Genomic DNA, 27789 nt, shown 5'->3' with positions numbered 1-27789 from the left:
TGGCATTTAAATGATGCTCAATTGGTACTATGGGGCCAAAAGTGAGCCAAGAAAATATCCCCACCCCATTACACCAACACCACCACCAGCCTGAACCACCGATACAAGGCAGGATGGATCCATGCTTTCATGTCATTTACGACAAATTCTGGCCCTACCATCTGAATGTTGCAGCTAAAATCGAGACCATGCAACATGTTTCCAATCTTTTATTGTCCAATTTTGGTGAGCCTGTGGAAACTGTAGCCTCCGTTTCCTGTTCTTAGCTGACAGGAGTGGCACCCGATGTGATCTTCTGCTGCTGTAGCCCATCTGCTTCAATGTGTTGTGCATTCAGAGATAGTATTCTGCATACCTTGGTTGTAATGAGTGGCTATTTGAGTTACTGTTGCCTATCATCTCGAACCAGTCTGCTCATTCTCCTTTGACCTCTGACATCAATAAGACATTTTCGTCCACACAACTGCCACTCACTGGATATTTTCTTTTTATCGGACCATTCTCTGTAAACCCTAGAGATGGTTGTGCATGAAAATCCCAGTAGATCAGCAGTTTTTGAAATCTTCAGACCAGCCAGTCTGGCACCAACAGCCATGCCATGTTCAAAGTCACTTAAATCCCCTTTCTTCCCCATTCTGATGTTTGGTTTGAACTTCAGCAAGTCATCTTCACCACATCTAAAGGCCTAAATGCATTGAGTTGCTGCCAAGTGATTGGCTGATTATCAGTTTGTGGGACCAAGAAATTAAACAGATGTACCTAATGTGTATGTAATTTTCATAGGGTTGTTAGTAACAGATCAACATTACCTTAGCAAGGAATGTATGTACTGTATTTATTACATTTCTCCGCCCGCTCGATAATAAGTGTAGGCCCTGCCCTGCTTGCATTTCAGGATTCTGGAAGAGGCACCTGCCCTCATTACTCTGGAGGTTAAAGTCTATCATTTACAGCTCTTTCTATAATATTTTTCAGTCATTAAAAAATTAATTACCATTCTGAAATGGGAATAGATTTTCAAAGCCTGGAACAGCCAATGGAAATTCAGGACTTTGAACAGTTATGTCTTGAGTTACTTTAATAAAACTATCTTTGGAGACATTCTCCATCCAAATGATTACCGACAATGTTACGTGGATCTTTTCCATGTAGAAAACAGCATATTCTTCACTCCAATTTTCAAACTGCTAAATAGATCTTATACAGGAGCTCATACAAGCCTACAAATATTATCAGATACACCAACATTTCTGGCAGTTCTCAGTAATCAAGACCTGTATCATACAAATATATCAAGATGAAAAGAACTTGGACAGTAACTGTGAAGGATATTAAAGTAGATCTAAACCCTGACTGGATTACATTTGCTAAAGCACTTTGCACCACAAACAATCGGCATGCTATTATCACATTTACTGATTCTTGTTTTCATCTCACAACACAACCTGAAGACAATATATTGGGATATCCTCCTGCGCTTATATGGGTGATTAAAAACCAAGAGCTGCTGTCACTCGCCTCATACCAATAAGTGTAAGTAATAAATTTTAAATAGTGAAGCGCTAACGCCTAAAAATGCTAAACAATAAATAATAATAAAAATGAATTAAAAATATACTGGTAAACAATAACACGCTGTGTTCTAATCTCTGTGGATCAGTAAAGTGCAAATAAGTGATAACACAATGTATAGTGGTGCTCCGTGATATCAGAAACAATAAATATACATAAGTGACCCCCTTTCTTAACTGTCAATAGGTAATGAATGGTGATTAGTACAAAAAACATGATCCCTTAAAAGGGAAAAAAGTGCTACTAGTGCAAATAAGTTCCTACATATCAATACTAAAAAAATATTATCACACAAAAATATGAATAGAAAGTCCAGAAAAATGTATATACATCTATGATTGCAATCACAGAAAAACAATTTTCCATGCAAGTGATAAAGTGCAATGGTGATCTTCACTCTGGTGTAAAATCCTCAAAATGGCAACAATGCCCACTCACCTCCACACATTGACCCAAATAGGGCCTACACGCTTTAAAGGTCACCCCAAAACCGGATCCTTAGGTATGTTTCCTCATCACAGGGAAAACCAGGTGAAACATAAGCTCCTCAGATCAGCAACTACTTCCTTGAATGGTATTAGGATATCGTATACACTCCACCTCCACTCAGGGTCATGTTAGTGAGACACAAACAAAAAATCCCTCCATAGTACAGTATGTATTTATTATGTAAAGAATATAACCGATATTACACTCAGATTTGTCCCCAGTTACAAACACCTGTCACCACATCCTATGGGTGTACTGCATGGAGGTGGAGTGTATACGATATCCTAATACCATTCAAGGAAGTAGTTGCTGATCTGAGGAGCTTATGTTTCACCTGGTTTTCCCTGTGATGAGGAAACATACCTAAGGATCCGGTTTTGGGGTGACCTTTAAAGCGTGTAGGCCCTATTCGGGTCAATGCGTGGAGGTGAGCGGGCATTGCTGCCGTTTTGAGGATTTTACACCAGAGTGAAGATCACCATTGCACTTTATCACTTGCATGGAAAATTTTTCTTTGATTGCAATCACAGATGTATATACATTTTTCTGGACTTTCTATTCATATTTTTGTGTGATATTATTTTTTTAGTATTGATATGTAGGCATTTATTTGCACTAGCACTATTTTCCCTTTTAAGGGATCACATTTATTGTACTAATCACCATTCATTACCTACTGACGGTTAAGAAAGGGGATAACTTATGTATATTTTTTGTTTCTGATATCACGGAGCACCACTATACATGGTGTTATCACTTATTTGCACTTTACTGATCTACAGAGATTAGAACACAGCGTGCTATTGTTTACCAGTATATTTTTAATTCATTTTTATTATTTAGCATTTTTAGGTGTTAGCGCTTCACTATTTAAATATTTACAACCTGAAGACAGTTATCACCAAATAACAGAACGTTCCTTAACAAGCACCCCAGGACAGGAGCACAAGGTATGATTTTTGTGAAATCTGCAAGTTTACAAGACTAAAAGATTGTTTTGAAATTACATAATAATGTTTGACGCATATATTAGTGATTAGGTTTAGATATACTTAAGGGTTTAGCATAGACTTTAAATGGGTCTAATAAAATATTAACATTTGAAAAAACTGGCTATGACATTTTCAATGTTAAAAATAATGTAAATCAGAACAAATTATTGCCTGTGATAGCAATGAGGAAAAAATAAACACAATGTTCATCTCTGTCCCCCTTAGTTAGACATTCTGTTCAATGCAGAGGCCGGCCTGTGTATCCAAGAGCTTTTTTGCTATGAAAATATAAAACTTTTTGTTTGTTGAGCTTGTCTTGGACAGACACTCATTGCATTTGAATCTAAGGCACCAGTCACACCGCTGTGATTTAAAATCGCACGTTTTGTGTGCAATTTCAGCACAATTACATATGCAATTTCTGAAAACTTTGCTACTTGTGAAGATTTAATGATTGTTTGCAATTTGCAGTGCGATTTCCATTATATTCTATGTATGTAAAATTGCAACAGAACTGCAGAAAAAGTAATGCAAGAACTACTTTAGAAATCGTACTGTAAAACAGTTTGAGAGAGTACTTTAAAGATGGAAGAAAAGCTTCTAGAAACGTAAAATATACAGTGCTTTTAGGATTGCATTTTATTTGTAGAAAAATAGCAAATGTGCATAATTACATTCCTGGGAGAGTTGTTAGAAAGTGTTAGAAGGTGAATAGTTTGTATAATGGCGTACTTGTGTTTGTATGCATGTGGCTTTTCTATTTTCTCTTTGTTGGCGAGCACACTTTTCCTTCTGTCCAATGTTATTCCTGCAAAATGTATTTCCAGGCAGAAAAGCGTTTTTGTTCTATAATTTTTGTATTCTTCAATGTTCCTATTCTTATAATAACCAATGCTGTGCTCCATTTTTTGCCCCCTTTCTCACCTAGTGATCCTTCCAGTGTCACCCTCTCCATGCAATATTTATCCACATTTGGGAGATGTAGTTTAAGATGGGAGGAGGATGACTGCATATGTATGAGCTCACTCATTGGTCATATAGAAAGGAAACAAGACAGGAGGCTGTGTAGCCACATGACTACAAAAACAAAAGGAAATAAAATACGTTCAGTTGAAAGTGTTTTCATAAACACAAGTATAGTAGTGTGGTGCTATCCATGCCATCTACGTTTTCTGTGGGGTTGATTTACTAAAACTGGAGAGTGCAAAATCTGGTGCAGCTGTGCATGGTAGCCAATCAGCTTTGAACTTCAGCTTGTTCAATTAAGCTTTGAAAAAAAACATGGAGAGCCAGTTCACACACATATATATATATATATATATATATATATATATATATATATATATATAGACTGGATATGGTTTGAACCGCATCCAATCTGCATGACATGTGAAATAACATTGCTTCCTATGGTGCCTGTTCACATTCGTCCGGTGCACTGGCATTGCAGACTGACAAAGAGTCTTGTTCAATTTCTGAGCAGTGCAGTCCGCTTCAGATGCGGATTACAGGCTATTGGCTTCGATGGGAACTGCTTGTGAATCGCACATGTCATGAGTTTGTGAACACGATTTCAGGCCGGTCTTCTCTCCTGATTCCTGATGTAATCCTGACCTGATCCTGATTTAAACCTGACCTGAACTGCTGAACTACTTTGTCAATTAGCTGTGAAAATGGAGCTTCAATTCACGCCACACACATGTGAATCCACACAGAAGCTGATTGGTTTCTATGCAGAGCTGCACTAGATTTTTCACTCTTCAGTTTTAGTAAATCAACCCCAGTGTCTTTATGTTATACCCTGTGTAATGACAAAAGTAGCAACAGTTTTCTTCAGATATTATTTGCTTAAAGATTCAATATGTCTAAAGTCCAAACTTACAAATGCTATTGCTAATGAGTTAATGAATCATAGTTGATCAGCAAGTCTTGCAATGAAGCACAATTCAATCTACTCTTATACCCAATATTTTTGCATAAAACAATAGCCTAATTGCATAAGTTGGCCATTTCACTTTTCCAACACTTTGAAAGTCATCTGCACAAAGGATGTTTCAAACTGTCAAACAGGCTCTTTCTCAAGCATGGAGTGCTCTTGAAAATATAGCCTATTTGATGTCCTAAAAAGTGCTGTTTGATACGGAGAATTTTACTTTTTAACTCTGCTGTCTACTTGCACTTTAATGAAGAGCTTTATGGATTGAAGCATTGGAATTATAACACCCTTGTGCAGATGGTTTTTGAAATGTTAAAAATTTGATCAGTAGATGTTTGTCTTTTTAACAGGATGTGATTATCAGAAATCGGTTAAAACGATGTCTTTGTCTGATCAAGGATAGAAAGGGTTTTGTTATATGTGTACATTGCGGTTTTCTTTTCTTTTTTTTTGCACTACAAATAAAGCATTTTAACTGAGATAAACCTCAGCATTTTTTACTATCCAAAGCACCATGGTCTACTCAGTTTTGCATAACTGGCATAAGGAGGAAGATCTTTATTGGGTCAACCTCTCTGGCAATCCCTACTTCGTGAGCGAACTGAACACCTCATATAGGTTCAGAAAAGTCTAAAAGAAACTGTAGACTGATTTACTAAAGAAGTAGAGTCTGTTTAGTTTCCATATTAAATGCTAATATAGAAGCTAAATATTCAATACACGATGTAATAGAGACACAAAAAAATGTGTTTTTGCTAACACAAAACTGGATATTTAGAGTAAATATGACTTACTAACAGTCAATTTGTTAAGAAAAGAGCTTCTGATTCTTTAGAAAATCAGTCCCTGTATTTCACAAATTACAGTATGGAAGTTCAGTGACCTAAAATGGAAGGAGCCAACCTTCTCGTTGGTTCCTTCTTTGAACAATATACTCTTTTTCAGAAGAAAAAATATCTAGCACCTTTTTGTGGACATCCAGAGAATAAAAGCAATGGCAATGTTCTTCACAAATTAAATACATTTTTGTTACTTCTGTGTATTTCAACAAAACAGTACAAAAAGGGCAAATTAAGCATAAAAATATTTTTTTACATCAGTAAAAAAAACAAGTTAATGAGAAACACAAGGACTAAATATTAAAAATGGGGTTAACAAAGAAGGATAATAAAACTAATGGATATGTTTTTTTTATTGGGAGGCTCAGTTGACAGTGTGATTTTCAAGCGATTTTCAGTGCAACTATTTAGTGTAACTTGCTTGCAACTTTGATCTGACTTCAACAGAAGACGCATCAGCATCAGAAAAGAAGCAATAGCTAAGGAACTTTGATGAGCTCCGTGGGTTTTTTTTAACCCTCACCTGTCCTCCCAGGTCATGTTTGCTGTCTAAAAACGCTCCTCCCAAACACATTCAATTTACACCTGAGCGCAGTGGAAATGTGCTTTCCCGCTCATGGGTTTTCTGCAAGTTATTCACGAGTAAACGTGCGCCATGCAAAGGGCAGCCCAATCACTTGAATGGGCTGCCCTACGTGCGTCAAATGCCCTAAGGACCTTGAGATCCTTTTTTGGTCATCTAGCGTTTTTAGTAGGATTTCTCACTCAGGAAAACACATATTTGCTAACCTCAACTGGGGTTTCAGTAAATTGATTCTAAAAGCTTATTTTTTTTTCAAAGAAAAAATAACAAACATGCCTATACTTATCTGCTGTGTGCAGTGGTTTTGCACAGCGCAACCCGGATCCTCCTCTTCTCAGGTCCCCAATAGTCTCTCTGGCCCTTCCCTCCTGTCGGGTGCCTCCACAGCAAGCAGCTTGCTATGGGTGCACCCGCTGCTCCGTGTGTCCATTCACACAAGGAAGCCACGGCTCGGCCTCACCCCCCTCTCTTCTCATTAACTCACTGACTGTGATTGACAGTAGTGGGAGCCAATGGGAAGAGGGAGTCCCAGGATAGCTGAAACTTCAGTGCACACTGCTGGATCGAGAGGGGGCTTAGGTGAGTATTAGGGGGGCTGGGGTGGATTCTTCACACAGAAGGTTTTTTACCTTCATGCATAGAATACATGAAGCTACTTTACAACCACTTTAACAATTAGGCTGCATTCACCATCTGCACAGAAAACATTTTAGAAACGCGCTTCAAATTCAGGAAGCAGACAAATTTACATTCATATATGGGCAGGTTGGTTGTACTGACGTTGATCCATTTATACATACAACCAGCCTGTCGCCTGATCACTGCTGGTTTCTATAGCTATAGTGAACATTGTATTTTGCTGGTGGGGAAGGCAGAGCACAATAGTTCTGTGGGAGGGATTTCCCCATTAACACTGATGGTGTTGATGGGAGAATCAATCAATTTTCTTTCCTTTAACCCGTGGAAAGTAAAGTATATTGAATAATGTAAGGTCTTACATTTTGTGATTGGAACAACCTTTACCAAACAGTAAGAGAAAATCTGCAATACAGAAACAGACAATAAAAAGCTGACAGGGGTTCTAACATTCCCCTACTTAACTTAAAAAAATATTTTTTACTTTTTACTGTCTGTATTGCCGTTGGAGTCTCCTTCACTCCTTGTCTGTCAAAAAGGTTGTTCCATTCACAGAAAGCAAATGGAAATTGAGCGATGGATAGCAGTGAATCCTGGCAGAGTTTTCAATATTTCCCTACCCTAAAACTAGAAAAAACCAATTGTCTCTTATTACACACATTAAATTATATATGATAAATGAATAAACCCAAGTAACAAGTAAGTTGACAAACCTCAGACTTATGAATTTTGGAGCTGTTACTGAACAGGGAGGTTAGTCAGGGTTCCAGGCTGTTCGAGTTTGATTCACCATCAAGAATAACAGAAGTTTATTAGGTTTAAGATGGAGTTACCATAACACTGGGACTAATTTGTCTACTGAACATTTGGCTGTCTTGCTCTTCAATTTATTTTCCCTTAGTTCATCCACTATTATCAACATTGGTACAAGCAGGTTTAAGATCAAAAAGAGGCACCAAAGAGCCCATCCTGCAAGTAGGTGATACTTACATCTGACTCAAATTCATCAGGCCCTACACAATTCTACAGAAAACAAACAGCGTAGCATGCAAATACCATAGCCAACACCTACAAGACTTGATCCACACTTCCACATTTTTCTTTTGAAACCTGTACAAGTTGACCCCTTTCCTGACCAATGCTCAGAAGAGAGAAGAGGAATTTGAAGCTGAAGCCATGCTTGACTCTAGATGACAGATTAATTAACTGCAGTCTCTGGTTCAGTGGAAAGGGTACAGATGAGATGAGAACTCCTGGGAATCAGCAATGTACAAAACACATAGCTAGTTAGTTTTCCACAGACATCAGTCTGAAAAGACATTAAAGGTCATTTTGAGGTCACCCCAAAGTAAGGGGTACCAGTCTCAAGCAAGAAGGATTTTGACAAAACATGCAATGTGTCTATGCAGACATGTGACCATAAGCCCACTTTCTGCATGCATGTCTCAAACCACTCATGCTCCTAGGAAAGTATGGGTATTTAACAATACTAAGTGCCTCACCAAGATCTTCACTTGTGTTTATGATCCATTATGTTTTCCCCTGTTCTAAAGGTGGGTTGTGTTCTTGATGAGCTTCTATATTTGTTGGTGGCTGGCTTATCATTATGTTAGTTTTCCTGGAAACTAACCTTGGCCTGTATCCTGAACCCATGTTGCCTGTTTTACCCAGGACTTCTGACCAAACCAGCTTCTACCCACTTTATCTCTTTTTGTTACTTTACTGAGAGCACCATACTATACACATTTCCCAGATGCTCAGGCCTACGTGCAGCAAAGACAATTTACCAATCTGTCTCTACTTTATAAAGTGAAATATCAGCTTCATATATTAAGAAATATCTCTGGAAGCTGCACACCATATCAAGGTGCTTCTTTATCATATGACAAACTTACCCTAATATACTGCCTAGGACATTCATTCTAGAATAGCATGTCATTAACATTTTAAATAAAACCTTCCCATTTTCATTTCAAGCCTTAACCGTTCAGTGTATGCTCAATAGCTCAGCGGGGAGATCACTGCACTAACATCGTGTTAGTACGGCGATCTGTACATTTTTTTCGTTCAGCCAGCTGGGTTGAACAAAAAAACTTCCTGTGTGTACCCATCAGTACTCGTAAAAGCCCTTAGCCTGATACAAGCAGTATGCTGGCTCTTGGGAGCAGGAGGTGCAAGTATCAAAAGGCCTTGATGGGTAGATGTTGGTCTGGAGGAGTAGGTGTTCCTGGATAGACTAAATTCGCATGCAGACCACCGTACATGATGTACACGAGTCCCTTTCCTCAGAGCTAATAGTCTCATCCCCAAAACGCATTAGAAAGCAGACCACACTGACAGTCGGAGCACCCTGCCCTCTGTTGTGGCCATCTTGATTTCCATACTAAGCTTTAAAAATATGCTATGTCTGTCTGTGAGTATGTTTTCGACCTTTTAACTTTCTAAGAAACCTTGGATAATGCACTAGGTGTTTGCGCCACCTGTTTGCTCTTTTTCCAGTTGTTGATTTCCCTGTCTGAGGAGGGCAGCATCCCTGAAACGCTATCCGTAGGCCACCTTTTGCCCTGGTTCCCCTGGCTTCACTTTGGCAGTTGATTCCAGGAGCGCTGGAGAGTATACACTGTCATGCAGCTTAACAATTCTAAGAAGTGGTGGCTGCATTTTGTTTTTCAAAGGCATTATTTTCTTTGTTTTCACCTGTAACACACTTTCTCCCTTAGGGTGGCTCCACTCCACTATATTTATGGAGGAGCAATTAGCCACTCTTGGACAGCAACATTTTCAACCTGTGTAATTGGTAGTGTTGGATGTACTAGATTTTGATGGACTTTACATACACGACTAACTGATTAAGGCCTAACTCCTGCTATTATTTTGTAAAAAGAGAAACATTTTTTCCTTTCGGGATAAAGCTTTTAACCACTTGCCCTCCAGAGGATTTACCCCCCTTCCGGATCAGGCCATTTTTTGTGATACGTCACTGCGTTACTTTAAATGACAATTGCGCAGTCATGCAATGCTGCACCCAAATTAAATTTATGTCTTTTTTTCCCACAAATGGAGCTTTTTTTGGTGGTATTTGATCGCCTGTGCGGTTTTTTTTTTTTGCGCTATAAACAAAAAAAAACCCGCCAATTTTTTTTAAAAAAAAATATTTTTCGCTTATTGCTATAAAACATATCCAGGAAAAAAAAGTAAAAAATCAAATTTCATCATAAATTTAGACCAAAATGTATTATGCTACATGTCTTTGCGAAAAAAAATCTGAATACGTGTAAATTAATTGGTTTACATGAAAGTTATAGCATCTACAAATGGCGGTATACATACTGGAATTTTTATTTACTTTTTATACTAGTAATGGCGGCAATCAGCGACTTATTGCGGGACTGAAGCAAGCATTCTGACACTGGGGGGGAACTGTCAATGACATCCCCAGTGATGTTAATACAGTGATCAGTGCTAATAAAAAGCATTGACACTGTACTAATGACACTGGGTAGGAAGGGGTTAGCATCTGGGGTGATCAAAGGGTTAACTGTGTACTGTGTTTTACTCTCTAAGCATGCTGCTTTGAATTGCTCTGCTATGCAGAGCAATACAAAGCAGCGTGCTGGAGCTGACAGGGGAGTGATTGCTGGGTGCTGCCAGGAAATCATCATTCGGGACCCAGTGATCGACAGCTGAAGCCACAAATGATGGTGCAGGTAGACTTGCACGCACCCCCTACCCAGAAATCACGTATACTGTATATACGTGATTTTGCACAGCCCTGCCACCCTGTAGCAGTAGTTCTGCTATAGGATGCTCAGGAAGCTGTTAACTAAATAAATAAGCTGACTATTGTAAGACCCCTGCCATCGTTAAATGGATTGTCTCAAACCTCTTGCCACTTTTGCTGGACAGCTTGGTCAGTTAAAAGGAGTTTGAAAAATATCAGGTTTACTAGCAGGACAACAGATGAAAATAAAAGAATAAAAAGTTTAAAAAAAGGAAAACTAATGCAGGTCTAAGAATTTGTAAACTGCAATTCATTACATTTTTGTTTTCAGGTTTATATACTCTTTAAGCTTTAGAAGTGGTTTCCTTTTGGAGTTTGACTTTATTCAGTTTAGAGCCTAGTAGGTAAGGTAATAAACTGAGTTGATAGTGGAAATACTTCTGCTTCTCAGGAGGTTCATAATTTTTAGTGCTGTCCTATTTGTGTATAGAAATACAGGAGAACAAAGTAACAGTGTTTCAGTAATATATCATTACAAATGCCTTCTAATTCTTATGAGAACTATCACACCTATATTTTCTTAAAATGCCAATAAGAATAGGAAGAATTCATTTTACAGTATGATAGTTCCAGATTCTTATTCATTCTAATGGTATCCACAATTCCAGAAAGGGCACCAGCTAATACTTTGAATTTTAAGAACATCAGAAAATAATGACTTGTCTGTAGTACCCCCACTCCTGAAGATAATGTTTGGTTGGCAGATCCCAAGGGAAAAGTCTGTAGGTTATTTTGGTAGACAGACTACTGTTAATGGAAGATAAGAGTGGTGCCAGGGATGTCTGTTTACAGATATACAGTACATGCTCATAAGATGTGTATGTCTTTGTGTACGTCTAGCAAAAAAAAAAAAAAAATGCTCCTCCTTGTTCTGAAGTTTCCTACATCCAAGATTTCTTGTTCAAATCCCATCTGAGACACTATCTGTATGGAATCTTAGATTGTATGGTCCTTGAGGGTTTTGGACTGATGTGAATGTACAATGTACTCTCACTGACCACTTTATATTGCTTGGTAACACAAATTGCTAATAAGCCAATCACAAGGCAGCAACTTAATGCATTTACACATCTAGATGTGGAGAAGACAACCTGCTGAAGTTCAAGCTGAGCATCAGAATGGGGAAGAAAGAGGGTTTAAGTGACTTTGAACGTGGCATGGTTGTTGGTGTCAGATGGGCTGGTCTGAGTATTTCAAAAACTGCTGATCTACTGGAATTTTCACACACAACCATCTCTACAGTTCACAGAGAATGATCTGAAAAAGAGAAAATATCCAGTGAGCCATAGTTCTGTGGATGAAAAAGCCATGCTGATGTCAGAGGTCATAAGAGAATAGGCAGGCTGGTTTGAGATGATAGAAAGGCAACAGTAACTCAAATAACCACTTGTTACAACCAAGGAATGCAGAATACCATCTCTGAATGCACAACACGTTGAACCCTGAAGCAGATGGGCTACAGCAGCAGAAGACCACACAGGGTGCCTCTCCCGTCAGCTAAGAACAGGAAACGGAGGCTACAATTTGCACAGGCTCACCAAAATTGGACACTAGAAGACTGGAAAATTGTTGCCTGGTCTGATGAGTCTCAATTACAGCTGTGACATTCAGATGGTAGGGTCAGAATTTTCATGCACAACCATCTCTACAGTTTACAGAGTATGGTACGAAAAAGAGAAAATATCCAGTGAGCGGCAGTTGTGTGGATGAAAATGCCTTGTTGATGTCAGAGGAGAATGGGCAGACTGGCTGTTGAGACATTCAGATAGTAGGATCAGAATTTGGCTTAAACAACTTAAAAACATGGATCCATCCTGCCTTGTATCAATGGCTCAGGCTGGTAGTGGTATTGTAATGGGGAATAGTTTCTTGGCACACCGTGGGCCCTTTAGTACCAATTGAGCGTAATTTAAATGCTAATGCCTACCTGAGTATTGTTGCTGACCATATCCATCACTTTATGACGACAGTGTACCCATTTTCTGATAGCTCCTTCCAGCAGGATAACGCACCTTGTCACAATGCTCAAATAATTTCAAACTGATTTCTTGAACATGACAATGGGGTCACTGTACTCCAATGGCCTCCACAGTCACCAGATCTTAATTCAATAGAGCACCTTTTGGATGTGGTGGAATGGAGAGATTCGCATCATGGATTTGCAGCTGACAAATCTGCTGCAACTGCGTCATGCTGTCATGTCAATATGGACCAAAATCTCTATTTCCAACACCTTGCTGAATCTATGCCAAAAAGAATTAAGGCAGTTCTAAATGCAAAAAGGGGTCCAATTCGGTACTAGCAAGGTGTACCTAATAAAGTGGCCGTGTATATATACAGTGCTTCGTAAATTGACAGCACTATATAAGTAACTGCAATAAATAAATAAATGTATGTTTTACCCATGTTTGTGAGCCTTTGCTTTGGAGGCTTCAATTTGTTATTGTGTATATTGGTGTGACAGGAACTTGAGTATGAGCCTGTTTTCTATATTAGTAATTAGAAGATACAGTTAATTCTTGAGACAAGAATGACATACAAAAGCAATCCACACAAAGGGTGGGTAGCACAACAAATGAAACACTAACATGCCCTCTAAATAAACAATGTAGAACTGGTTCGAATTGCAGCTCAAAAAGCTACCTGAAGGACCTTATATCTAAAAAGAGGCCTGAGCATCCACTATATTGAAGAGGCCAGAACATCCACTTGCTAGAACTTAGCGGGAAACAGATGCCTGATGCTGAAAGGCCCAAGAAGCACTCACTGATCTTATGGAGTATCCCTTGACAGCAAAAGGTGGAACCTTGTACATAAGCCTACAGGCTTGAATGATGAGTTGTCTAAGTCACCTAGCAATAGTGGAATGAGAGGCAGGTTGTACCTTAAGGGGACTCTTGGGAAAGATGAAAAGGGAGTCAGCCCATTGGAAGGAAACCGTAGCTGAAAGATTAATTCAAATCACCTGCACTACATCCAAACTGTCAGGGACGCACTGGCCATAGCACAGTTAAAGAGTCCAGGTGCATGCGAATGCGCGATCCTGCGGGTGCCCGTCCAGCTGTGCAGAGGCGCGCACATATATGTACATACGCAGGCATGAGCGCATTTGCCACTAATGCTGGCCTATATAAGTGTATCAGCTGCACTAGCTTGCTGCTGTCTGATTTGCAGCTCCCCCTGTGTTCCTGTGCCTATTCCTATGTTTGACACTTGTGATTGACCTGGTCGCTTCTCGGCCTTTTGGCTAAGATCAAGTGTAGTATCTGTTCTTATCAGTGTCCAGTGGGGGTGCTCCCGGCCATTCTAGCTTTGCGGGGATGGCTGTTGTATAGTACCCTCACTGGTATGATGGGGGTCCAGAAGGCTAGTACCGGAGGGACAGAAACCAGGGAGCGCCATGATTCGTTCTGGGGCCTTGGGAGTAATTCCACCGGGAACACTGGAAAGACCCAGTACCTCCTGATTTGGACGGATCTACCTTGGTCTGGCCAGGGGCTGAGGAGGCAGAAAGTCCGCAAACTCGGTGCCCCCTGAATAGATGCTCTCAGGGGTGCCACTAGTAACACCTGGGTGTGGGACCCCACTGTGTGAACATGGCACATGGTCACTGTTTTTAACATTCTTTTTGCACAGCGCCCTAAGGACCAGGCCTTTTGGCTAGGACCAGGGCAATTTTTGCTACGGGCCTCAGGGCCTGGTCTGTGCACAATTTGGCACGGTACCACTTTTTTATTTTCTATTTATTTAATTTATTTCACCTCCCACGTTTGTCACTTTTTCTGTTGCTTATGCGTGTGTTTTCAAGGATGGAGGGTGTGGGTCCTCGGGTCTACCCTGAAGTCTAGGGGGAGGATGTGTGGCCTTTTGGTTCCTTCCTCCCCTGATCCCTAGGGGGCTTTTCTTCGGGAGAGCCCCCTGACCAAGTACTGGGTGTCTGGCTTCGGCTGGACACAAAGAACGGTGGTCAACCAGGCCTTTTGGCCAGGAGGACCAATTGGGAACCTTGTCCCCGTCAGGAGCTTCGTGCCCCGGGGGATCAGGGTAAGTGGTCCAAGCCCCTTTAGGGGTAGGACACAGCACACCCCTAAGTGGACTTTTTCGTGTGGTGTTTTGCACTTGCACATTTTTTGTGAACACTTACGGGTTTTTACGTTTATAGTTGCACGTTTGCGGACTTAAAAAAAACAAAAGAAAAACAAACTTGTGATTGACCTGGCTTGCCCTGACCTCGCTTGAACGCTACCTGCACTGACCTTGGCTTGTTTCTGCTCCCGTCTCTGTCTGATCCGCCTCCTCTGCTACCGACAATTGCCTGTGATCTGAATTCTCTTCTGCCTGACGTCTATGCCTGCTCAGTTGTTCCAGCTGCTTGCTGCCAGCCTTTCTACTACCAGCCTGTTCCATGGTGTCATGTGCTACCAGCCTGCTCAGCTGTCTGACTCTGCTTGCCATTACCAGCCTGCTCCACGGTGTCATCTGCTACCAGCCTGCTCAGCTGTTCCACCTACCCGCTGCCAGCCTGCCTACTACCAGCCTGCTCCACGGTGTCATGTGCTACCACCGTGCTCAGCTGTTCTACCTGCCTGCTGCCAGACTGCCTACCAGCCTGCTCCACAGTGCCACCTGCTGCCAGCCTGCTCTTGCCTACCCCGCCATACTCTTGTGGTTGCTGTCCCACTCTCTGTGGTCCTTGAGCCAGAATTGTACGAGAGGTCATCCTTTGCACATCAGGCTCACCAACGAGGTACGTGACACAAACAATGGAAGGATACTTCCTTGGTATGTACTGATGTAGGACAGAATACAGCACAATGTCCTCATTAAGGTGCACGGAAGAAACCACCTTAGAGATAAAGGAGATGCAAGGCCTAAAGACAAGCTATGTAGCACCAGCAAAAATTCCTTACAAGACAAGGCAGAAACATTGCCTTGCAGAGGTGATGGCAACAGGAAAGTCTACTCTGGGAATGAGAGTGGACTGGGGAATCTCACTAAGGTTCAAAATTTGGTTTTTGAAAGACCTAAAGAACCACGTTGAGGTACCATAGAGTCACAGGTGGAAATATGTAAGAGACACCCCATATGAAGGATTTTACTAGGGAAAGAGAAGCAAGTGGTCTTTGGAAAATAATCCCAAGAGCTGGCCATATTGGAACTGAAACCCCAATTCTGATGAGACTGCAGGAAAGCCAGGATGTGTTTCAAGGTGTACCTTCTTGGATAGAATTTCCTTGCCTTGATCCGTGCAAAGTATGCCTTCCAGGTGCAATGGGAAACCTTGAAAAAGGTGCATTTACTAGCTTCTAGGATTGTAGGAATAACTTAATCAGATAGACCCCAGTCTTTTAGGACCTGGGCCTCAACAGCCATGACATTACAGCCCACAACTGTGAAACAGAGTAGTAAACTAGTCCTTGGCACAGAAGATTTATGTGATTTGTGAGAGCCCATGAGCAGACCTTTTGTGAAGAGTGAAGTTAGAGTTGGGAACTCTAGCTTGTAGCCCCTGGATACCATGTCTTTCATTCATGTGTATGAGATGTGCTTGGTCCAGGTGGTAACAATGGCTAACATACATCCCCCCCACTCTGAGAAGTCAGGGTGACCCTCAATGACAGTCTTTTATCCACAGGATCTTTAAACGCTGGAATGTTTTTGACAGGAACAGTCAGCGTCTTGTTAGGAAAACAGGAATTGCCTGCCTCTTAAGGAGTAATTAACTTATCCACATTAGGACAGTCACCACATAAAACTGGTTTCAGTAGTGAGTGTACTGGGAAAATTTTGACAGGCTGGGGGCTTTTGAGGGAGTCCAGACTGGTAACCTTAGAGAATTGAGAAGCAGGCTGCTCCAGCTCCAGACATGTGTACAGCGCCAACGAGAACCAAAATGGCACCTTAAGGTCACATTACAGGCAGGCCCTGCATTCTCAGCATGTTGGGTTCCAGGTAGAGTCTCAAAGGCTATGCTGATGATCTGCCGATCCAGAAAACATCAAGAAATGAGCACTCCGCCTCTGCAGTAAGTGAAGAAGCTTGATTGAAGATAACACAGATTAAGATAAAAGTGGAAAAAAGTAAATTGTAAAGCGGTTGCTTCTCACAGAGAGAGATGTCTATTCTCATAGGACAATAGTATAAAACTGAAGCATGATGGGATTGACAGTGATTATATCTGGCTGACTAAGAATTTTGCTTACTAGTGTCCATTCTCCTGTAGGCAGCAATATAACGCACTTGTTTTAAGAATTAACCCCGTGTCCCCTAATGAACAATAAAGAAATACATTTGCACATAAAGAATGAAGACTTTTCAGCAGCCCCATACCTTCCCTGCCTTTATACTGTTCCTAAATAAAAACCAAGACAGTGGAAAAATACATTACTAACAGCAGCGATTACAATCAGTTCATGCTTAAAGCATTACAAACACCTTCACTATGTTCAGCATAAAATATGCTGCAACTAAAGACAAAAGGGGACAATGTATAAGCAAGCAAAATGGAGCAGATACCCAAAGCAACCATCAAAGTTGAACGTCAAACTCCAGTGACTGAAAGATGGGGTAGAATTCTGTATAGCCAACATAGGCATGGCCTAGTGTGACAGGACTACAGAAGCACACAGCCACCTACAAATTTTGTTGTTAATATATTTCAGTGTAAAATGGGTTCCACAAAGTTCTAGTTAGTAGACATTTTGTGCCATTCTGTTTAACTACATAGTACATAGGGAATCACCGGATGTCAACTTAATTTGAGATGCTGCAACCAGCACTTTGGGCATCAACGTTCATTATAGTCAGAGTCACTGGGAAAAAGGTCTCTTTTCCAATGTTTAGTGTAACAGAAATATGCAACATGTTAGTCTATATATAATTTTACTTAATCTCTTTGTGTTTTGCATTTGTTGTAAATCAATGTGTATGCCATGTCAAAATGTTTTTTTTTAGTTTTTGACTGCATGGGGGAGGGTTAGGAACCCTGTTTGGTTTTCACTGCTATCTCTGGCTTCTTGTCTCTTTCTTTCCTGGTGACATCAGTTTTGCCAGACAGGAAGAGAGAGTAAAGCTTTAAAAGAAGGGCCTGCAGTCTCCCATACCAGGGTTTGCGTAGCTAAGATGTTGTGGCGTCACTAGAGGACGATGTTAGGATAATAAAGACCTGCTTTGTATAGAGTTAAATTATCAGCCCTTTTCCAGGAGATGGGTTGCTCACTTCAGAGCAGGATGTTACAATGACTCTGAGAGATGGCAGGTCAGGCTGCTTGAAATAGAACTTATCTTCAGTAAATGCATTCCATTTTACTGGTATTTTTTCTAGAGGCTGCAGAAAAAACAAACAACAAAAAAACAAATGCAGAATTCATAGTGACAATGCACTTATACCTTTACCAGGGCTGCAGTGACTAAGCGATTTTTCAAATGAAAAAGGATGGTGATTGGAAGAGAGAGCAATCAATCGGTTTTAATGCTTGTGTAGAGAGAGCAATCAATGAGTTGTAATGCTTGTGTAGAGAGAGCAATCAATGAGTTGTAATGCTTGTGTAGAGAGAAACCAATCAGTTTGAATGCTTGTGTAGAAGAGATTTGTTTTCCTGTGTTTGACGTGTGTTTAACACAGATCAGAAGAATTGCATTTTTCTTTAGTATTTCAAAGCAGATGACAGTTTTGAGGCAGCGTCTGACCTGCTTTGTGTTGTGTTTGAGCAAAGTTGTTCTCAAATGCAAAATACAGCATTTTACAAACAGCACCCCACTGCTTATACCCTTAACCTGTGATTTTAAGACCACAGATTTGAAATTGTTCGTCTGATTGTTTGCTTTAGACGATATCTTCAGAGGTAATTAACAGTTTGGGGTGTTCATGAAAACACTGAATGCTGCTTAGTACAAGAGCTGTGCAAATAAACCCTTTGCTGGTTGGAACTAATAATTGCATGGATACAGAAGTACAAAAATTGTGTGAAATAAAGGACATCTCCCACAAACATAATCATTGGTAAAAGGTGAATACACACAATTTACTTACTTCCATGGCAAAGTCTAGTTTAGAGGCACATTCAGAAACTATATTTGTACCTCCATGCCCCTGGGATTTCCTTATAGACTACTATGGGTAAATTAACAATGTAGAGAGATAAAAAAGTAGAATATCTGATCTTAAAGGTGTACAGGACTGGCACATACAAGGCCCAGTTAAGAGAATAGGGACAAGGAGAGTGCAATTTATAATGAGATATCCAGCATCCAGCCTTCTTCTCCAACCAACACACCAAGTCCAGCACCACACTCAATACTTTCCTCCTTCAACCCAGTTACCACTGAGGACATTGCCAATCTCCTTTCTAAAGCCCACATCTCCACCTGTCCCGGTCTCCTCACAATTACTATGGCCCCCTTCCTGCTCTATGCTAAACTCTCAACCTACATCTTCAACCTCCCCCTCTCCTTCGGCACATTTCCCTCCCCACTCAAACATGCATTGGTTACCCCCATACCTAAATTATTCATACAGATGGGGTCCAATGAGGTTTTTTAAGACCTATCTCCCTGCTCCCGTTTTCCTCCAAGCTTCTTGAATGCCTTGTCCACAACTGTATGAGTCGCTATCTCACTGACAACAACCTCCTCAATCCCCTACAGTTTGGCTTCTGCCCACAACATTCCACTGAAACTGCCCTACTGAACTCATTAAACACCTACTAACTAATAAAGCCAATTGCTGTTACTCCTTACTCATACTGTTAGATCTTTCTGCTGCCTTTGACATAGTTGACCATCCGCTCCTCTTCAATAAATTCAACTCCCTTGGCCTCTGCGATTCCGCTGTTTCCTGGTTTTCATTTTACCTATCTCAGCGCACTTTCAGTGTCACATACAACACCATCTCCTCCGCTCCCCTTCCTCTTTCTGTTGGGGTACCCCAAGGCTCTGTTCTTGGTGCCCTCCTATTCTCTCTCTACACCCTTTTCCTGGGCCAGCTGATAACCTCCCATGGCTTCCAGTACCACCTCTACACCAATGATACCCAGATCTATTTCTCTACTCCCCAGCTCACACCCTCGGTCTCCTCACATATCACAAATTTACTGAGGGACTTATCAGTATGGCTGTCACACCACTTTCTCAATCTCAATCTTTTTCAAACTGCGCTTGTAATATTTCCTCCTCCCCGATCCCCCCCATGACTTTATCATTGAGATCAACAGCACAACCACTGGTCCTTCTGCACAAGCCAGGATGCTAATTGTAATCCTGGATTCTGACCTCTCCTTCGGTCCCCACATCCAGTCACTGGCTAAATCCCTCCCCTCAACCTTCTCAACATTTCCAGAACACCAAAAAACAACTTATTCACTCCTTGGTTATATCCCACCTTGACTACTGCAACTTTCTCCTCACTGGCCTACCATTACACAGGCTATCACCCCTTCAGTCTATTATGATTGCCAGGCCAGGCTTATACCTTTTACTAACCGATCCGTGACTGCTGCCCCCCTCTGCCAATCTCTTCACTGGATTCCATTAGCCCAACGTATAAAATTTAAAATACTAAGCACAAGGTACAAAGTCTTCCACAACATTGCCCCCAGCTATATCACCAACTTCATCTGCAGCTATCGCCCAAATCGTCCACTCTGTCCCTCCCAAGACGTCTTGCTCTCTAGTTCCCTTGTTAACTCCTCCCATGCTCGCCTCCAGGACCTTTCCAGAACCTCTTCCATCCACTGGAACTCCCTACTCCAGTATGTTGGCTTTTAGTGATCTTTGAAAACTAATTTATTCAGGGAAGCCTACCTCACCTCCACCTAAAAAAGCAATACTTGAGTCACCTTTATCAGATTCATCCCCTGCAGCTATCACCTTTTGTACCATCCCCCCTTCCCTTTAGATTGTATATTGTAAAGCGCTGCGCATACTGTTGACGCTATATAAATCCTGTAGTGTAATCATAATAATAATTAAACCCAAGACCAAAAATTTTATATATTGCAGATTACCAATCATTAGATGTGATGGCTTTTTTCCCTTCTGTTTTCACCTGGTAATCTGGCCATTAACACAACTCCTGTATTAGTGCCCCCACTCTGGATGAATGATCACATGAGCAACTTTGGACAGCAGCATTGTTAGTCTGGAGAGAGGGGCATGCTAGATGTACTAGTAGATTTAGAAACACTAAACAAATTGAAGCCAAACTCCAGATAACACTGTATAAGCAGTTACAGCAAACTGTTCTTCTTTTTGGGATAAAAGTTTTACATTTATTATTATATTATTAATATACAGGATTTATATAGCGCCAACAGTTTGTGCAGCGCTTTACAAAATGAAGGTAGACATTACAGTTACAATGCAATTTGGTACAAGAGGAAACAGAGGGCCCTGCTCGTTAGAGCTTACAATCTAGGAGGAAGGGTTGAGTCAGTGGCTCCCCTAGGGGGGTGCGAGCTGCACCGGGAGACACCATCACAGGGGGTGCATGAGCAGGATGCCAGCAGAGCTACTGGGCTCTGTGAAGGTCCTGGCCAGTTATTGGGGTGATCCTGGATTCCCAACACAGTGACAGCTGCTCCTGGTGTAGCGGTAAAATGAGTATCCTGGACCCGTGAAGATATGTATCCCCTGAAGCAACTGCGCATGTGCTGGTTTCAGGCTGAAGAAGCCAATTGCCGATCTCCGGCTTTAGCACAGAGCTGCCACAGTTAACCCCTTACAGGCTGCAAACCGCTGAAGCTGATCACTATGGGTTGCAAGATCAGTTAACCCCATATAGGTTGAACCTTTACAGGGTTAACTGATCTTGCAACCCATACTGATCCGCAGGATCAGCTTCAAAGGGTTAACTGTGGCAGCAAGGGGTTAACTGTGGCAGCTCTGTGCTAAAGTCGGAGATCGACTTCTTCAGCCTGAAACCGGCACATGCGCAGTTGCTTCAGGGGATACATATCTTCATGGGTCAGGATACTCATTTTATCGCTACACCGGCACCACTCCTTCCTCTCTGGAGGGGTGACACCAGGTTACTGCACTGGGTGACACAAACCCTAGGGACACCTCTAGGTTGAGTGATACAAAAGGTAATTGCTGTGGGGGGGATGAGCTGATGGAGGAAATGAATGGCAGTTTACTATGTAGAAGCAGGATAGGCTTCTTTAAAGAGAAAGGTTTTCAGGGATCATCTAAAGGTGGATAGATTAGGAGATAGCTGGACAAATTGGGGTAGGGTGTTTCATAGGACTGGAGATAGCAGAAGGTCTTGGGAGGATTGAAGAGAGCGTTTGGTTGATATTTTGAGACCAGGTTGTTGATGTAGCTGGGAATAGAGTTGTGGATGGCTTTGTAAGTTGTTGTTAGTATTTTGAATTTTATTCGCTGGGCGGGTGGAAGCCAGTGGAGGGATTGGCAGAGAGGGGTAGCAGACACTGAACGGCTGGTAAGGTGGATGAGCCTGGCAACAGTATGCATGATGGATTGGAGGGGGGATAGCCTATGTAAAGGTAAGCCAATGAAGAGGGAGTTGCAGTAGTCGAGGCGAAAGATAACCAGGGAGTGAATTAGGAGCTTTGTGGTATCATTGGTTAAAAAGGGGCATATTCTGGAGATGTTGCGGAGGTTAAGGTGGCATGATTTGGACAGGGATTGAATGTGGGCCTGAAAGGATAGTTCAGAATCCAGGGTTACCCCTAGCACCCTAGCATGCAAGGATGGGTTGATATTGGTGCTGTTGATCTTGACCGAGAAATCGGGGGAAGAAGCACGTGGGGGGGGGGGGGGATATATTATGAGCTCAATTTTGGATAGACTGAGTTTTAGGAAGTGGTGTGACATCCAGTCTGATATGTCTCATAGTAAATCGGTGATACGTGATGGGGTGAGCTGAGGAGCATAAAGCTAGATTTGTGTGTCATCAGCATAGAAATGGTATTGGAAACTATCAGCTGACCCAAGGAAGAAGTATAGATCGAGAATAGGAGAGGTTAAAAGGACAGAACCTTTGGGGACCCCGACAGTAAGAGGAGGAAGAGAGGAGGAAGTAGAGTTGTGACACTAAAGGTGCGGTAAGATAGGTAAGTTTTGAACCAACGGAGAGTACAGTCAGAAAGACCAAGTAAATAGAGATTTTTGAGGGGGTGGTCAACTGTGTTAAAGCAGCGGAGAGGTTCAAGAGTAAAAGTACAGAATAGTGACCACTGGTTTTAGTGGTTAGTAAGTCGTTTGTGAGTTTTAGGAGAGCAGTTTCTGTGGTGTGTTGCGGGCAAAATCCAGACTGAAGGGGATCGAGAAGGTTATTCTCAATAAAGTGGCAGCTCAGCCGGTTGTAGACTAGATGTTCAAGGAGTTTGGAGGCAAAAGGCATAAATAAATGTGATCATTGTAAGCAGCCCTGTCAGTGGTAAATGGTTTTTCTCATCTTTGTAACTACTACATCTGCTAAAGAGCTTGTACTTTTGAAAAACAACAGACTTACTGGCAGGATCAGCAAATGAAAATAGAAAAAGCCTAAAAAAGAAAACTAATGCAGCCACAACTAAGAATTGGTATGCTGTAATAAAATAGATGTTTGCTTTTGGGTTTAATACTACTTTAATATTTAATTTTTATATTATTGCAAGGTGTGCTTCAAACAATTTTCTTTAGAGCAGCTGATTGAAAAGGAGCTCAGCAAGAATTCAAACTTTGTACGAAATGTAAAAGCTTGGGTAACAATATGAATTTGTAGGCTAATTAGATTACCAAAATCAAAGCAAAAAACATTTTTTTCTAGGTTTACCACAGTGATTGAATTCCATCAATGAGCACTTTCAAAATGAGTGATGTAAAACAAGTTAAGTATATAGTAAGAGTCAGGTCTGGCAGACTCAGCAGGTGGCTCTTGAATTTGTCAAAAGTGTAATAAAACAGCATTTGACAGTACCAATAACTTTACTACTAAAATTATACCAATAAATAATTGTAAAGCTGCTTCCTTATTTCATACATGTGTAGAAAATGTGTACCAGGGGTGGACTGACCATTTGGAAACTCGGGCACTGCCCGAGGGCCCGGGGTCAGTAGGGGGCCCCATGAGATGCCCCTGGTACCTTTTTCATAGGCTTTTGTGAGTTTGGGCAAGGACACAGGGGCCCCATGATCCCCTATTGCCCGGGGGCCCCATGAGCTGTCAGTCCGCCCCTGATGTGTACTATCATTTCAAGTTAGATGTCATTTGAATGCAAACTTTTGTTAGTACGCCCCTTGCATTTTTCAACACTACAGTGTTATTTTACCTTTTGTTTTTTCAAATAATTAAACCAGAAGCTTTTTTTACTAGAAGAAATGTGAAGCTCGAGGCTGAAATCAAATGTAAGATATACAAGTAACTGCCCTGTTTATGTTAAATATATCAAAACTCGTACTTGTCTATTAAATGGAATGCTTTGCAGGGAAACAAAAACCACATTTACTGAGATTGTTTTACTATTGGCCATTGACTGGCCTGGCAAAAAAAAACCCCAATCAATTCAAAGGTGAGATTGTGCAGCACAGGTATAGTCTTTATGCAGCAGAAACAATTTATTAAGAAATTGGAACCACTTTTTAATGGGTAAGACTGTAGCAAAATCTTTAATGCTTTTTTATGGTCTTCATCTAGAGAAAACTATTTGGCCATCAGCTAGCCTAAACAGCTAGAGGCTTTATTGAGAGAGGGGGAAGAACAGAGTGGGGAAGCCACATGTGGAACTAATTACTCACGTGGAGGCCATGACAAAGACCATTACTCTAGACTTATCATGGGGGCTTCGTTTTCAGGAAGTGGCTGTAATTACTGCTCAGGTCTAGCAGAGCAGCCTACACACTGCTGGCAATTGCAATACTAAGGGAAAAAGGATGACAGAGAAAAAAAGGAGACAGAGTACTCATCCACAAGATAAAGTAGAAACCCATACTCGCTGAGAATTGTTTAACTCATTCAGTGCAGAAGCATATACTATACGGGACAGTCCCTTATGTCTTTTTTAATTTTTTGCTTGCTGGTTTTTATGACTTTTCTAGCTTGAGAAATGTTATAACAAAAAAATAAATCAATATGTATTTCTTCCTCTTGTATTCTTTTCAAACAATGGTAAAAGTTAGGGTCATATCCCTTCACTTTCAGTTGGCTGCACTTTAACTACAGCTTGGATTTATTTATTTATTTTCTAGCACAGCTTTTCCATTCTGGGGCCCACTTCCTGCCTAGCTCTACTTAGAAAAAAAAAAAAAACTGGCTGCAAGATGAAATGACTGCTTAACATTACACTAAAACATCTGGTACCATTTTATACACAGACCTATGTCTTTAGCACGAGCAACTCTAGCTGTCTCTCCTCTAGCACAGTGCATACCCAAACCTCCCAAGGGTGACATCATCCCATATATGGACTCTCAGGCCCTGCCCTCCCCCTTTTCCTGGTCCTAAATTCATTGCCAGATCCCCAGTCTGCTGCAAATGTGCCACGTCAAGACTGGAAATCAGAACACTTTCTGTGACTGTGTTTGTCAACGCTGGTAGAACCTGAGGGGTACCAAAAAAAAGGACTATTTTTTTCCGCTTTGCTCTCCAACCTATGGGCAAAACCAGCAAATGGGAAAACGTTACCAATGAAGACTGAAGGATTTTTTTTTTACCATAAGCAAAAACGTGAAAATTGTTATCCCGGAGAAAGCCTGCTCCGTCGCCCCAGTGTTCAGACTACCTGTTCAGGACAATGCTGTTGTACAGTAGTCTGCACATTGGTTAGACTGGGCATGGGACAGCAGCGACATGGATTAAAAAGGGGGGACACAGGTTGCTGATGCCACAGAAGGGTGACTTAGTGTTCCTCCTTTCAAGCTTTTCATATGAAGTGTTTCTCTTCGCAGGTTTTGCACATAGGGAAATAGGAAACGCTAAGAAGGGACAGAATGGACAGAAGGACTCCGCAGTGGTGCAGGGAAAGGCATACTGGTAAGGCCTAACGTTGGACAAACCCCTGCCCAGTAACAATACTGGAATTAGATGCATAGTGCCAGCCCGCAGCACCAGTATCATGCCTCTTATCTGCTGCAGCTGGGGAGTCAACTAGATATGACTTTTGCAGACAACTTGTAACAGCTGTAAAGTAAGAAAAGTAAACTGACTAGTAATTAGAAACAAAGGGGCATGTAAAAAAAAAAATTGGACAGAGATAATTGTTTTCTGAATCAGTGAAAGATGGATTTGGGTTTTATGCCTTACTGCTAATTTAATTTTGTTCTTGTTACTTTAGTTGCCATCCCTCAGACACATGCCTGGGTATCTTTGTCATTGAACAGTTTTGTCCCAGAAATGGGTTTTGATTTTGAACATTAGTTAACGTTACAATAAAATTTCAGGTTTTTTTTCAAATGTTACAATCATTTTCAATGATCTTTTCTAGTCTCTTGATAAATAAGTTAATATTTTAGAAGATGTATTTGAGATGCAAGAATGTAGTATATATCCCATGATGCTTTGTAGTGCACTATCTTCCTCGGACACTGTTAGGCAATAATACCAAGATTGGGAACAACACCTCTGCAGCCACAGTGTCCTTGGAAATTGTATAAAGATGTTGGCAACTGATCTTGATACGTTTACAGTGCCCTATTCCTGAAATGTGTTAGAACTTCACATTACCTATGTTCAGTTTTACTTCTCAAGTGCTACTGTACAGATAAAAAGTAAAAAAAAAATATATTGATTAGTTTGGCAACTTTGATTTATTTCCTGTTAATAAAACTACTGGAAACATGAAAACCTACCATGCAATGCATAGCAAACTCCATTCGTCTTTCCAGCAGCATAAAGGTTAGCGTGGGCACTATTAATGATGTTTTCCCAGGAAAATCTTTTGACAACTGCACAAACTGTTATGTCTTGAAGACAGCAGAGCTGTCACAAGAACAGATGGGAAATGGTAAGGGCTGAATCAGTTAGAGATAAGTTATATTGTTTTGCAATGTAATGTAAACCAAGAGCTGAGTAAGCTCTCAAATACCTGGTTGTTTTTCCTTTGTATATTACATACTTCATTGGAATATGTTTACTTCAGTACATGCTAGATCCTACATTTTGTGCAACAGATTGTGCAATAGTTTAGTAAAAGAAAAAAAATGGCAAGTTATTAAATGTAAAGTTATTTAGTGTGAAACAAATACAAACTTAAAGTAGACGGATAGATAAACTAACATTTGTTTATCATGACAACAAAGACAAAGCAATTAAACATATTAGCTAACTAGTTTGCTCATCACACAATGTGATTTTTATGACACAAGACAGTAGGCCATAATTTATGTGTTTTTTATACTTTACTGTTTTTACTTTAACTTCTCGGTGAAGAAGTTACTTTTTTATAATACAAGAGACCTTTGGAACACTATGGAGGTGGAGAGAAATTCATTTAAACAGATGTAAATAACTGTGGGGAACAAAAATAACTGATCTATTTAGGTACAATAATAATCTATTTATGCAGTGATTACTTTATAGCTTATTCTGACATATATATATATATATATATATATATATATATATACACACACACACATATATACATATACACACACACACCACTAATGCATAATAAACAGTTAAATTTAAAAACACTATTTACAATGAAATTGTTTTTTAACAAGCTGACTTCTTGGTTCCAGTATTCGGGTACAAGACATTTTTGTACAGTACTAGAGCAAATAACCAAATAATATAAACTAGCATACATATAAGGATACTTTTTAATATATTAATCATCAAAAATTAATTTGATGAAAAAAACAGGTTTGTATGGTAATAAGTTGCCATTGCTATGAATAGAACAGCAGCTTTAAAAATACTCTTAGCTTTATGTATCGTTTTCACTATAATTTATATTGTAAAGTGCTGTGTAAACAGTTGGTGTTCTATAAATCCTGTATAATAATAATAATAATAA

At 40.6% G+C, this 27789-nt stretch overlaps 1 protein-coding gene, 1 long non-coding RNA gene and 1 pseudogene across 2 annotated transcripts in view; 2 read left to right on the top strand and 1 right to left on the bottom strand.

Moving 5' to 3' along the window:
- Positions 1 to 27789, bottom strand: part of DNM3 (dynamin 3) — a 421129-nt gene that overhangs the window by 273701 nt on the left and 119639 nt on the right. The gene's annotated exons all lie outside the window — the stretch shown is intronic.
- LOC149469588 (U2 spliceosomal RNA) lies at positions 14056 to 14216 on the top strand (annotated as a pseudogene).
- LOC149469587 (uncharacterized) overlaps positions 25193 to 27789 on the top strand; it is a 5748-nt gene continuing 3151 nt past the window's right edge. Inside the window, exon 1 of the long non-coding RNA XR_016311539.1 lies at positions 25193 to 25802. This is a non-coding gene — a long non-coding RNA (uncharacterized LOC149469587). The remainder of the gene's footprint in view (positions 25803 to 27789) is intronic.

This window comes from Staurois parvus, unplaced genomic scaffold (assembly GCF_062004578.1).
Source record: "Staurois parvus isolate SC_StPar_1 unplaced genomic scaffold, SC_StPar_1.0 ptg000066l, whole genome shotgun sequence".
In the NCBI taxonomy this organism is placed as follows: domain Eukaryota; kingdom Metazoa; phylum Chordata; class Amphibia; order Anura; family Ranidae; genus Staurois; species Staurois parvus.
The sequence above is the reverse complement of the archived record's forward strand: the minus strand, read 5'-3'. Positions and strand labels throughout refer to the sequence as shown.